The sequence below is a fragment of the Diabrotica virgifera genome, chromosome 8 (genome assembly GCF_917563875.1).
Source record: "Diabrotica virgifera virgifera chromosome 8, PGI_DIABVI_V3a".
NCBI classification, from domain to species: domain Eukaryota; kingdom Metazoa; phylum Arthropoda; class Insecta; order Coleoptera; family Chrysomelidae; genus Diabrotica; species Diabrotica virgifera.
Genome location: NC_065450.1, coordinates 61,331,939 through 61,343,277, shown reverse-complemented (window position 1 = coordinate 61,343,277; position 11,339 = coordinate 61,331,939).

The window sequence follows — 11,339 nt, the reverse complement described above, 5'->3', positions numbered from 1 at the left end:
TCTCATTTTTTAATTGCACAGAACGTAAAAAAATTAAAAAGATTGAATTCTGAGAGTGAGGGCATTTTGCCTATCTTAACAGGTATCCTTTCTTCACTGTATGCAAAGTTGGAGCATTCGTTTCTCGAATCCAACGAATAGGGAAATGAACAAGTGAATTTATTGTACGAGAGGCATGCATGCGTGTTCAGGGATTTATCCGCTGGAAAATTGTGGAAGAATCTTTGGTGGATGTAGATAGGAAGACCGGAAATATAGATACGAAAAACTTTCATGTGGAATACCAGGTAGAAAACTATTTATTTCAAAAGAAAAATTATTCTTATAAAGTTTGTGCAGAAACTTTGAAAGTGAAAAGCGAGCCAAAATAAGACTTCTGAAAATACTTTAACATCGAATTGACAACTTTTGATTTAATTATTTAAAACTTACAATATAGTCTGAGCTAGTGAACCCTCCGACTAACGGTCGTCCTGTAAGGCTAGAAATTTTTCTAGTGATAATTCATAGCACATCAAGGCCAAAAACCATGACCTGGCAGGCATCAGCGGTGCACGTGTATCTACCAGGTGAATCGAAAAGTGCAAATTTAGGGGGTAAAATAAACTTTCTCCTGTAAGGTTTAAATTTAAATATGTGTTTGAGTAAGTCATTTAGAAGAAATGTGTACAATGACAGGCGATTCTGAAGAGCATAAGACCTTGCCAGGCGAGGGGAAAGATTAGGGGTTTTTCCTAAAATTATTCTTTTTGCATCGAACAAATTTTGTTTAGGTTTTTTGAGTAATTCCAAACACAAAAAAGGTCTTTAGTGATTTTTCTCTTAAGTTAATAGTTTTTGTTATATAAGCGATTGAAAATTTTGAAAATTGCGAAATCGGCCATTTTTAACCCTAAATCGGACATTTATCTAAAAATTTCAAAGTTGCCAAGGTAGGCAGATATTCTTTAAACATTGATTGATGAAATCCTAAAGAGTTTTTTTTAATACGATATCGGAAACGCCTTTGTATTTTAATTGCTTATCAAGCGGGCGCGACACTGTGGTATAAGTGAGGACGTTTGAGTTGGCATAAATTCATTATCTCGAGAATGGGCAAATTTTGAGAGAAATCCTCAGACAGGTCGATTTTTATTTTCAAATTAGGACTTTTTGGCATATATGTAATACTAGTGACGTCATCCATCTGAGCGTGATGACGTAATCGATGATTTTTTTAAATGAGAGTAGAGGTTGTGTGATAGCTCATTTGAAAGGTTATTTAATTCTCTATTCACTAATATAAACATTAACATAATTATTTATACAGGGTGTACAAAAAAAATGTTTTTTTATTAAATTAACTTTGATTAAATTTGACCAAGAGAAAAAAAAAATTTTGTACACCCTGTATAAATAATTATGTTAATGTTTATTTTACTGCATAGAGAATTAAATAACCTTTCAAATGAGCTATCAAACAACCTCTACTCTTATTTAAAAAAATCATCGATTACGTCATCACGACCAGATGGATGACGTCACTAGTATTATATATATGCCAACAAGTCCTAATTCAAAAATAAAAATCGACCTATCTGAGGATTTCTCTTGAAATTTGCCCATTCTCGAGATAATGAATTTATGAACTCAAACGTCCTCACTTATACTACAGTGACGCGCCCGCTTGATTAGCAATTAAAAAAACAAATGGGTATTCGATATTTTATTGCAAATTACTCTTCGGGATTTCATCAATCAATGTTTAAAGAATATCTACATACCTTGGCAACATTGAAATTTTTAGATAAATGTCCGATTTAGGGTAAAAAATGGCCGACTTCGCAATTTTCAAAATTTTCAATCGCTTATATAACAAAAACTATTAACTTAAGAGAAAAATCAATAAAGACGTTTTCTGTTTGGAATGTATCAAAAAACCCAAAAAAAAATGTTTGATGCAAAAAGAATAATTTTAGGAAACACCCCTAATCTTTCCCCTCGCCTGGCAAGGTCTTATGCTCTTCAGAATCGCCTGTCATTGTACACATTTCTTCTAAATGACTTACTCAAACAAATATTTAAATTTAAACCTTACAGGAGAAAGTTTATTTTACCCCCTAAATTTGCACTTTTCGATTCACCTGGTAGATACACGTGCACCGCTGATGCCTGCCAGGTCATGGTTTTTAGCCTTGGTGTGATATGAATTATCACTAGGCAAATTTCTAGCCTTACAGGACGACCGTTAGTCGGAGGGTTCACTAGCTCTTAGACTAATATGATTACAACTTATTATGATTACAATACAGTGGAACCCCGATAAGTCGGAATAATCGGTACCGCGGCCGATCCGGGTTATCGAAAGTTCGAATGTGCCGGTGAATATGGTAAAAATTAATAAAATACATATAAATAATAAAACAATTACACATTATAATTGCAAATATAGAAATACATATGCATAATACATTTAAATCACGTACAGGTGTATATTACAATATTGTTTATTTCTTGGTAAAAAACGCAGTGAAAATTAAAAAATGTTGGTTTTGTCTGATAAAAATCGGTCCGGGTTAGCCGGACTTCCGGTTTATCGGAGGCTGACGTATCGGGGTTCCACTGTAATTGATTATTGTTCAGCACGAACGTTTTAGGACTTATCAGTTCATCTTCAGTGAACTTTAAAGCAGTTGCGCTAATTACCGCAAAACCAAACCATGGTTAGGTTTAAATTGAACACGACATACTTAGAAGTATTAAATTAAACGACATAAGTTGATTAAAATCAATATGACTATCCGGGAATAGTAGGTGTCCATACTCGAAATGGCAATTACATGTGTCTTTGGCTACAATATAGGAGGATGTCTTATTTTTTTGCATAGATTAATTACTTCTTCATTGGCTCGCTTTCCATTATTATCAATATCCAATTGACAGATTGCTTATGTGTTCTGTTCAGGAAACGTATCGAATTCTTCTGTAGACCCACATTTTGAGGGTTTCTTACTTCTATTCAGATTTCAGTTGATTTCTGAGGAGTAATTACGATTGTTGGTTATCAGGGAGTCCAAGTATACAAATCTGTCTACTACTTCGATATTCACCATTTGGTGTATGCGCAGTAGATTACTAATTGTACTGTCGACGATCATTATTTTTGTTTTTCCGGTATTGACATAAAGTCAGAATAGTCAGAATTCTTTATTTAACCGGCTTAGTCATTCGGTGATGTTAATTATTTCGACTTCATTAGCTTCTAGTTTAATTATTTCATGTGCGTACCATTAGTTACTGATTTTTCTGCTTCCTATAGCGATTCTTCAATCCCATTTATTTAGGAGTTTCCTCCTTATATATTCAGAATATACGTTGTATAATAATGGTGATACTACACAACCCTGTCTAGTTCCTCTCTTTGTTTTTATTGCACTTGAATATATGCCGTGTACTTTTTAACTTTGAGTTTTTATTATACTGATTTCTTATTAGATTAACTGTTCCGTGTCCTTATAGTTTAGTTAATTTTGTTTGTCGATTTTATTTTACGCTGCAAATTCATAATTCATATCAGTAACTCTTAAAGTTTGGGTAAATTAGTTTACAGAAATATCTTAAAAGATTCTGGGTAACATTTCTCATTTGTATCATAATCCTGATCTTTAGAAAGTAGGTATTTGGAAAGTAACTGTTAGACGAGTCAAGCTTTTATTGTCAGCTTCTGAGAAGCACAGTGATGACGATTTTTTAATTACGTTTTTCCCAAGGTGAAATTATTGTGTAGGACAGATAAACATTTTTGTGTTCTCCACCATCAGGGATTTCTGGTTGGGAGTCGTTTTGTAATTTTAGTAGTATTCAGTAGCCAGCGAAAATTAGATCTGTAAACACGTATAGTAATCAATAAAGAGTTCTATCGGAAAGTGTCGTCGTATATTATTTTAATTTGCTGAAGTAATATTTTATAGCAACGTATACTCACGGCAAACTAATCGTGGGTCAATACGCCAGTCAATGGGAGCAAGAATAGGATATTACCTCCGAGTTCTATCCTACTGCATAGATTTTAATGAAATTTTGGGCCTAGCCTCTACTTATCTTCTAACTCAAAGTCTACCCTATGCCGATGTGTGCTTTTATCTTGGGGGTGTGTATTAAATAGTGCGATGTTATGCCTTCTGGTCCCAATTAATTAAAACTCAGGTTTTCCGATAACATTATATTTAATTCGAAGTCGATGATTCACTACATAAGTTGTTTACAATATTAACTTGACCTATCCTATACGTGAATACCTTCCAACTACATCAATACTTATAATAATCTTTCTCGACCGAGTTAATGTTTATATACACATTTAAATAATAACAAAACATGACAATTCAATGTTACTTGCGGTTATTGAATCCAAGAACAGATACTACATGGATTAATGACTTTGAATGAGTTTTAAACATCTTTTGTACAGGGTGATATTATAATACCACACCTCCCCGTTTTGTTAAAATTACATATTTTTAAAATGTGATGCTCCTCTTTCCCTTTTACAAAAATGTTTATGGTTACCTAATACTATTTTCAAAAATTAAATTTCCTAACTATCCTAACTAACTGTAACATGGTACGTTTCAGATCAATCAATTTTTCCCTAAACATGTATATTCTTTTTCCTATTTTACACAAAAGTTCATATTTTCCCTATACTAAAACTGGTATTTTATAACCTATTACTAGTTCACGTACTTTCACGTCGTGTCTTTTCGTCCTTTTTTTTTTCGTTCACTAATTCACTTCATCAAAACAGTGTCCACAGTGAATGAAATTGATTCTTACTTTTAAATAGTCTTTTAGTACCTATAAGCCGTAACTACGTAACTAATCTAATTGTAATAAAATCTCTAATTTAATACTTCCTAAGCTAAGCTAAATATTACTCGAATAAGTAAAAAAATGTATGCTTTACTCTATTAATAATTCCTATTTCAGTCTTCTTTTGATTTATTTATCTTACTAACTTTAAAATAATGTACCTATAATAAAAATGTAATCTCTCTAAAAAACTTCTATGTCTCTAAAAAACATCTAATAACTCTCTTGTACCTATAATAAAGATTTAATCTCTCTAAGAACTTCACTTTTTGTGTCCCTTTGCTTACTATCTACTAACACTATTGTAAGATATTGTCTATCCTTAATTCAAATACCTACTTCCATTTTACGCGAAAATACCTGAATTCATTATCTACCTTTAAAAATAAGTTATTTATAATTTATGTTACTTTAGAGAAAACAAAATTACAACTTTAATTCTTAGACATAATTCAATGATTAGCTACTTATTTGCTTATTATCTTCTTAATTTTGCTTCTTTTCTTGCAATTTTTATGTGTCTTCTTTCATTTTTCCCACATATTTTACTAAAAATTCTCTTTTTTTTTATTCTTCTTCTTGTCTGGTACTACAACTATATATTTCTTCATTTTCCTCCACATAATAACACTTCTACAGTGTACATAATTCATCTTCATATACATCTTTCATATAACAATCATATATCATTTATCTCATATATCATTTTATATAACATCATAATCATCACTTCATATACTAGCTCCAATACCTTCGTTTTACCTTAATAAAAGAGGTTTCACTCGGATGTCTTAGTTCTCCGCCAATATTAACCCGAATTTTCGCCCTGATCTGTACGCACCATTTAGGTGGTATAGTTAACTCAAAACACGAAATAGGTATTTTATGCGGTTCAAATTCTTCTAAAAATATCACAACCTCAATCCCTTGCTTTGAGGCCGTTGTTTATTCACGAATAATCATGAATAAAATAGGTACCCTTCAAAACACAGAGTGGGTCTCTAATAAGCGTTCAAGCTTCTATAAATCATTAGTACCTTCCTAATTTGACAAGAGCAGTGGGTTTCTTATTGTCTCTAGTTGTCTCATAATATTTAGCTTATAATATTGTTAGTTCTTCTTCTTATCTATATAGTCCTCCAGATTCTTTATCTCGACCGAGTTAATGTTTATATACACATTTAAATAATAACAAAACATGACAATTCAATGTTACTTGCGGTTATTGAATCCAAGAACAGATACTACATGGATTAATGACTTTGAATGAGTTTTAAACATCTTTTGTACAGGGTGATATTATAATACCACAGGTGGTTCCCACCCCTTCTTATGGGTGGAAAATTTTTTGGTTACAATTAACACGGAATTTGCTAGAGAACCTAATTATAAGCAAAAACTCTTCTATAATTTTTTTTTGAAAACTCAATACATTTTGAGATATTCGTGCTTGAAAATTGGCCATTTTCATTGAAACATAATACCTTTTAGAACGGTTTTTTGCGAATACCTTAAAAACTATGCATCTAACTAAAAAAACTATATTAAACATTTTTGTAGGTTATAAAAAAACAAAGAGACACTTGCCTTCACAAATCTTCTAGTTATAATACAAAAAGAGGGTTTACTGTAAAGATACCGAAATCATTAGACCGAAAGCAGTAGACCGAACTCATTAGACCGAAAAGCACTTTACCGAAATCTCACTATACCGAACAGCAGAAGCCGAAAAGCAGTTCTTTTTACTTGTCGCAGTAAAAGAGATAAGACTAATGTAATTACAACTAAATATTATTTGGATGGTTATTATAAACAGTTAAAATGGTGTTAACGTCACTCTACTCTTAATTTATTTGTACCTTCACTAATTTGTTTAACGGATGAAAATTTTTTCATATCAGACTGTACAGAGTAACAATTTACACAGTCTATAATATAAAAAAGCACAAAAAAATACAATAAACAAAAAGACATATATACAAAATCTTAGCATAACTTACTGCAATCTTTTTTAATTTATGTACCATTTCGGTCCAATGCTGTTCGGTCTAGTGAGGTTTCGGTAAAGCGCTTTTCGGTCTAATGAGTTCGATCTACTACTGCTTTCGGCCTAATGATTTCGGTCTAATTGTCGTGTACCCAAAAAGAGATATGGTAGGTGAAAATAGTTTATTTTTTGGTACATTCTCAAATTGGTGTATTCAACTCGAAATAACAGAAACGGTCGATTTTACGTGTATAATGCTACTAATATCTTTTGTAGTGCTTGAACAGACCACTAAAATGAGCTATATTAAAGCTCCATTACATTAAAACTAAGCGAGATATGTTGCAAACAAAATTGATAACTGTATGTTAAGAAAATGATTATTGATGTATGTTTTCCTTCCACAATACCTTTTATTATTGTGTTATTTTTATGTTCAAAATATTGGACGGGTTTAAAATGAATCGTTTTTAAAAAAAAAAGATAAAATTATAGAGCGCATTTTTAAATTTTCTTAACAATCTTCCTTCTTCTCCATGTAACTTGAAAATGATAACAGATCCAGTAATGAAAAATAAAAAGGAAATTTTTACCTAAAAAAGCCCTACATTTTTGTGTGGTGTCTTTTTTTCGTATCTCTTATCTTTTTCGAGTTACATTAAGGAAAAGGAAGATTTTTAAGAAAATTTAAAAATGCACTCTGTAATTTATTCTTATTTTTTTCCAAAACCATTCATTTTAATCCAGTCCAACTTTTTAAAAAAGTATTGTAGAAGGAAAACGATATATTTAAATTCTGATGGATGAGGGGTTAAATATACTTCTCATTTCTTCTTGACCTTTGTCGAGCGGTATAATTTTACACCGGTAACAGACGGCATAGGTACAATTGTACCTATAACATATTTTCTTAAAAATTCCTTAATCTAAAGGTAATATTTGTTAGTTTTAAGATAATATTATTTATTGCTAACATAACTGGTAAAAAAATGTTTATTATTGCAATAAATAAATAATAATATTCGGTAATTTGTTCTTGTATGGATTTACAAACAAAGATTGGAAGCCGCTTTTAAGTGATCCCTGTTTTCTATCGGAAATTATTGAAATTACTGCAACAATAAACTTTTGGAAATCTTCTTCTTTTTTAAGTGCCATCTCCGCGGCATATGTCGGCAATCATCATAGCTATTCGTTTTTTAGAGACGGCTGCTCTGAAAAGTTCATTTGACGTACATCCGTACCACTCTCTCGGGTTGCACAGCCACGATATTCTGCGTCTCCCTATCTTTCCTTGAACCTGTCCCTGCATAATCAACTGGAGCAAGCTGTATCTCTCTCCACGTGTAATATGTCAGAGATATTCCAATTTTCTTGTTTTGATGGTATTTAGGATTTCCATTTCTTTATTCATCTTTCTAAGAACCTCTATGTGACGTGTTCTGTCCACGATATTTTCAGAATTCTTCTGTACACCCACAGCTCGAATGATTCTAGTTTTTTCATTAATGCAGCATTCAAGGTTCATTTCCATTCCATAAAACAAAGTCGAGAAAACGTAGCACCTAGCCAATCTAACTCTTAGCTCCAACTTCAAATCTCTTTTGCAGAGCACTTTTCTCATTTTGTTAAATACTGGTCGTAAATAAATTCTAGGAAGAGTAGCCTTGTATTGCATTTCAACTGGAAACATAGATTTCATCCACATTTAGTTGTTTGGTGTTTGTCAATATATGTATACCTGAAAATGATCATTAGTATTAATGATTCTACATCTAGTTTACCAAAATTCCGACAACAGAGGTATAAATAGAATCAACGAAGAAAACTTGTGTGAGATTGGGAATATGGAGTCTCTGCCTCTCATAAGTGCAGCTATGTCTCGTGATCATCTCAAGACCATGCTAATATTTATAAGATTTAACAACAAAAATACCCGTCAATAACGCAAAAAAGCTGATAAGGCTGCACTCATGCGAGATATCTGGACAATGCTGAATAAAAATGTGCAACAAGACTACAAACCATCCCAATGCATTACCATAGATGAACAATTGTTTCCGTTTAGAGGTCATACCTACAAAATGTACAGAATATATATCTTCCAAACACACTATACATGGTATTTTGGGTTTCTAATGCATCAAACATCTTATCCCATGCACATTCATCTTTATATTTGAAAAACAGTATATGGTATCCGACAAGTTAACGTTGGCAAACGAACAGTTTTGTATCTGGTCACGTCTTATAAAGGTTCTAGGCGAAAGGTTACCACAGAAAACTTTTTACCAGTTTTGAACTAGCCAAAGTCTAGAATTCATGTCACACGACGTTCGTGGGCTCACTTAGAAAAAAATAAGAGATTTTTGCTCACCAATATGAAAGCAAGCAAGGAAAAAGCAAGCAATTTTTCACAAATATGGCATACAACCATGATGCTACCGTATCATGGTTGCTACCGTATTATTTGCTAAAGAAAAACAAAGCAGTAGAGTTACTCTCGTCCATGCATATGACAGAAAAAGTAGCCTGAATTGATTAAGAATTAGAGTAAAACTAAAGGTAGGTTTATACGATATGGATAAAATGCTGGGTAAAAATTGTTAATTCGTTAAAGATAAAATGCGTCGAACATTGAGTTGGTACTTGACTTTTTTAATAGTATGATTGACGTCACTGGCTTAGCATCCTACATTATATCGAGACCACAATCCACTGCAAAAAAAAAAAGGACCAACGCAAGAAGTTTTTGAAGGATCTTTCTAAAGATCTTTGTCTTGCTGTAGATACTCCTCCTTAAGTATCTCACAGCATTCGTGGATCTACTTCAGTAACCAGAAGTTACCATGCTTGTCTAAACGAACGGAAAAACAGCCTAAAACGAGAAAAAGTTTTGTAGTATGATTTCTACCTGTGTGTGACGAACATTATTTGTCTAAAACAACATGTATGTTGCGAAAATCCACACTAACATTCATTTTTGAATTTTGGTTCAAATAAACTGTCATTTAAATACAAAATGTATTAATTTTTTATAACATTTACTTAAAAAAAAATACAAGGTACAAATGTACCTATGCCGTCGTTTATGGGGGTAGGAAAAATTTAAGGGCCCTGCTGGGAACTGAATGAAAATTTATTTATTATATTTTGCACACATAATCTACTGGATAAATGTAGAGATGTCACAAAAGTTCAAGTCTCTATCTCGTTAACAAAAAAAGTTATCACAATTTAAAAACTCAAACGTTACAATTGTACCTATGCCGTCCGACGAAGGTTAAAATACATTAATCATCAAAGTTTTTGCAGAATATCTCGCTTAGTTTGAATGTAATCGACCTTTAGTATTGCTCATTCTAAAGATCTTTTCAAGCACTACAAAAATTATTAGTATCATTATACACCTAAAATTAACAGTTTCTCTGTTATTTCAAGTTGAATACACCGATTTGATCATGCAGCAAAAAAACAATCTCTTCTTACCTACCATATCCCTCTTTGTATTTTAACTAGAAGATTTATGAAGGAACGAATCTCTTTGTTTTTTTATAACCTACAGAAATATTTTACATAGTTTTTTTTGTTAGATGCATAGTGTTTAAGGTATTCTCAAAACTCCGTCCGAAAAGGTGTCATTTTTCAATGAAAATGGCCAATTTTCAACCACGAATAACTCAAAAAGTATTGAGTTTTCAAAAAATAATTATAGAACAGTTTTTGCTTAAAATTAGGTTCTCTAGCGTCTTCCGTGGCTATTTTAACCAAAACATTTTTCACCCGTAAGAAGGGGTGGGAACCACCCCCAAGATAAAAGCGCACATCGGCATAGGATAGACTTTGTTTCTTGGACTATTCCCTACTTACTGTGAAAATATCAAGTAAATCGATGTAGTAGGATGGAATTCGGAGCCAAATACCCTCATTGACTGCCCTATCAAGACATTAACTAAGTGGTTAGGTACTCCAATAGTTCCAGTTATACTCTATGGGGATCCCATTTTACTGAATCGAAAGCCACTACGTAATCGGCGAAACAAAGCAGCATTGGTACATGGTACAAAGACGCCAGGTACGATAGCCGGAATATCCGAAATTCGGATGAGTTCGCGCATGACGTCACAATGAGAGTGATTTTAAATATTCCCCATTTAAAAAATTAGCGCTCGGAACACAATTACTTCTAAATTGGTCATAAAGAGTCATTTTAATAGATAAATATAATTTCTGTTTAACTATTTCGGATTTATTGAAATGTAGGTGTCGTATTATTTTGATTTAAAAAATTAATTAACAATACAATGAACAAAAATAAATTTCAAAAATAAATTTGTGAGTTATATTTAAAAATTTCTTTGTATTCGTGGCTTTTTAAATAAATTTTACGAGCTTGTTTTTGATTGGCTTGTCGTATTGGGGGCCAGTGTTAAGGAGGGGATCGAGCCATGGGCGTACATATAAAAATTTGTAGGGGGGCTAGACGTGAAGATGTTGCACG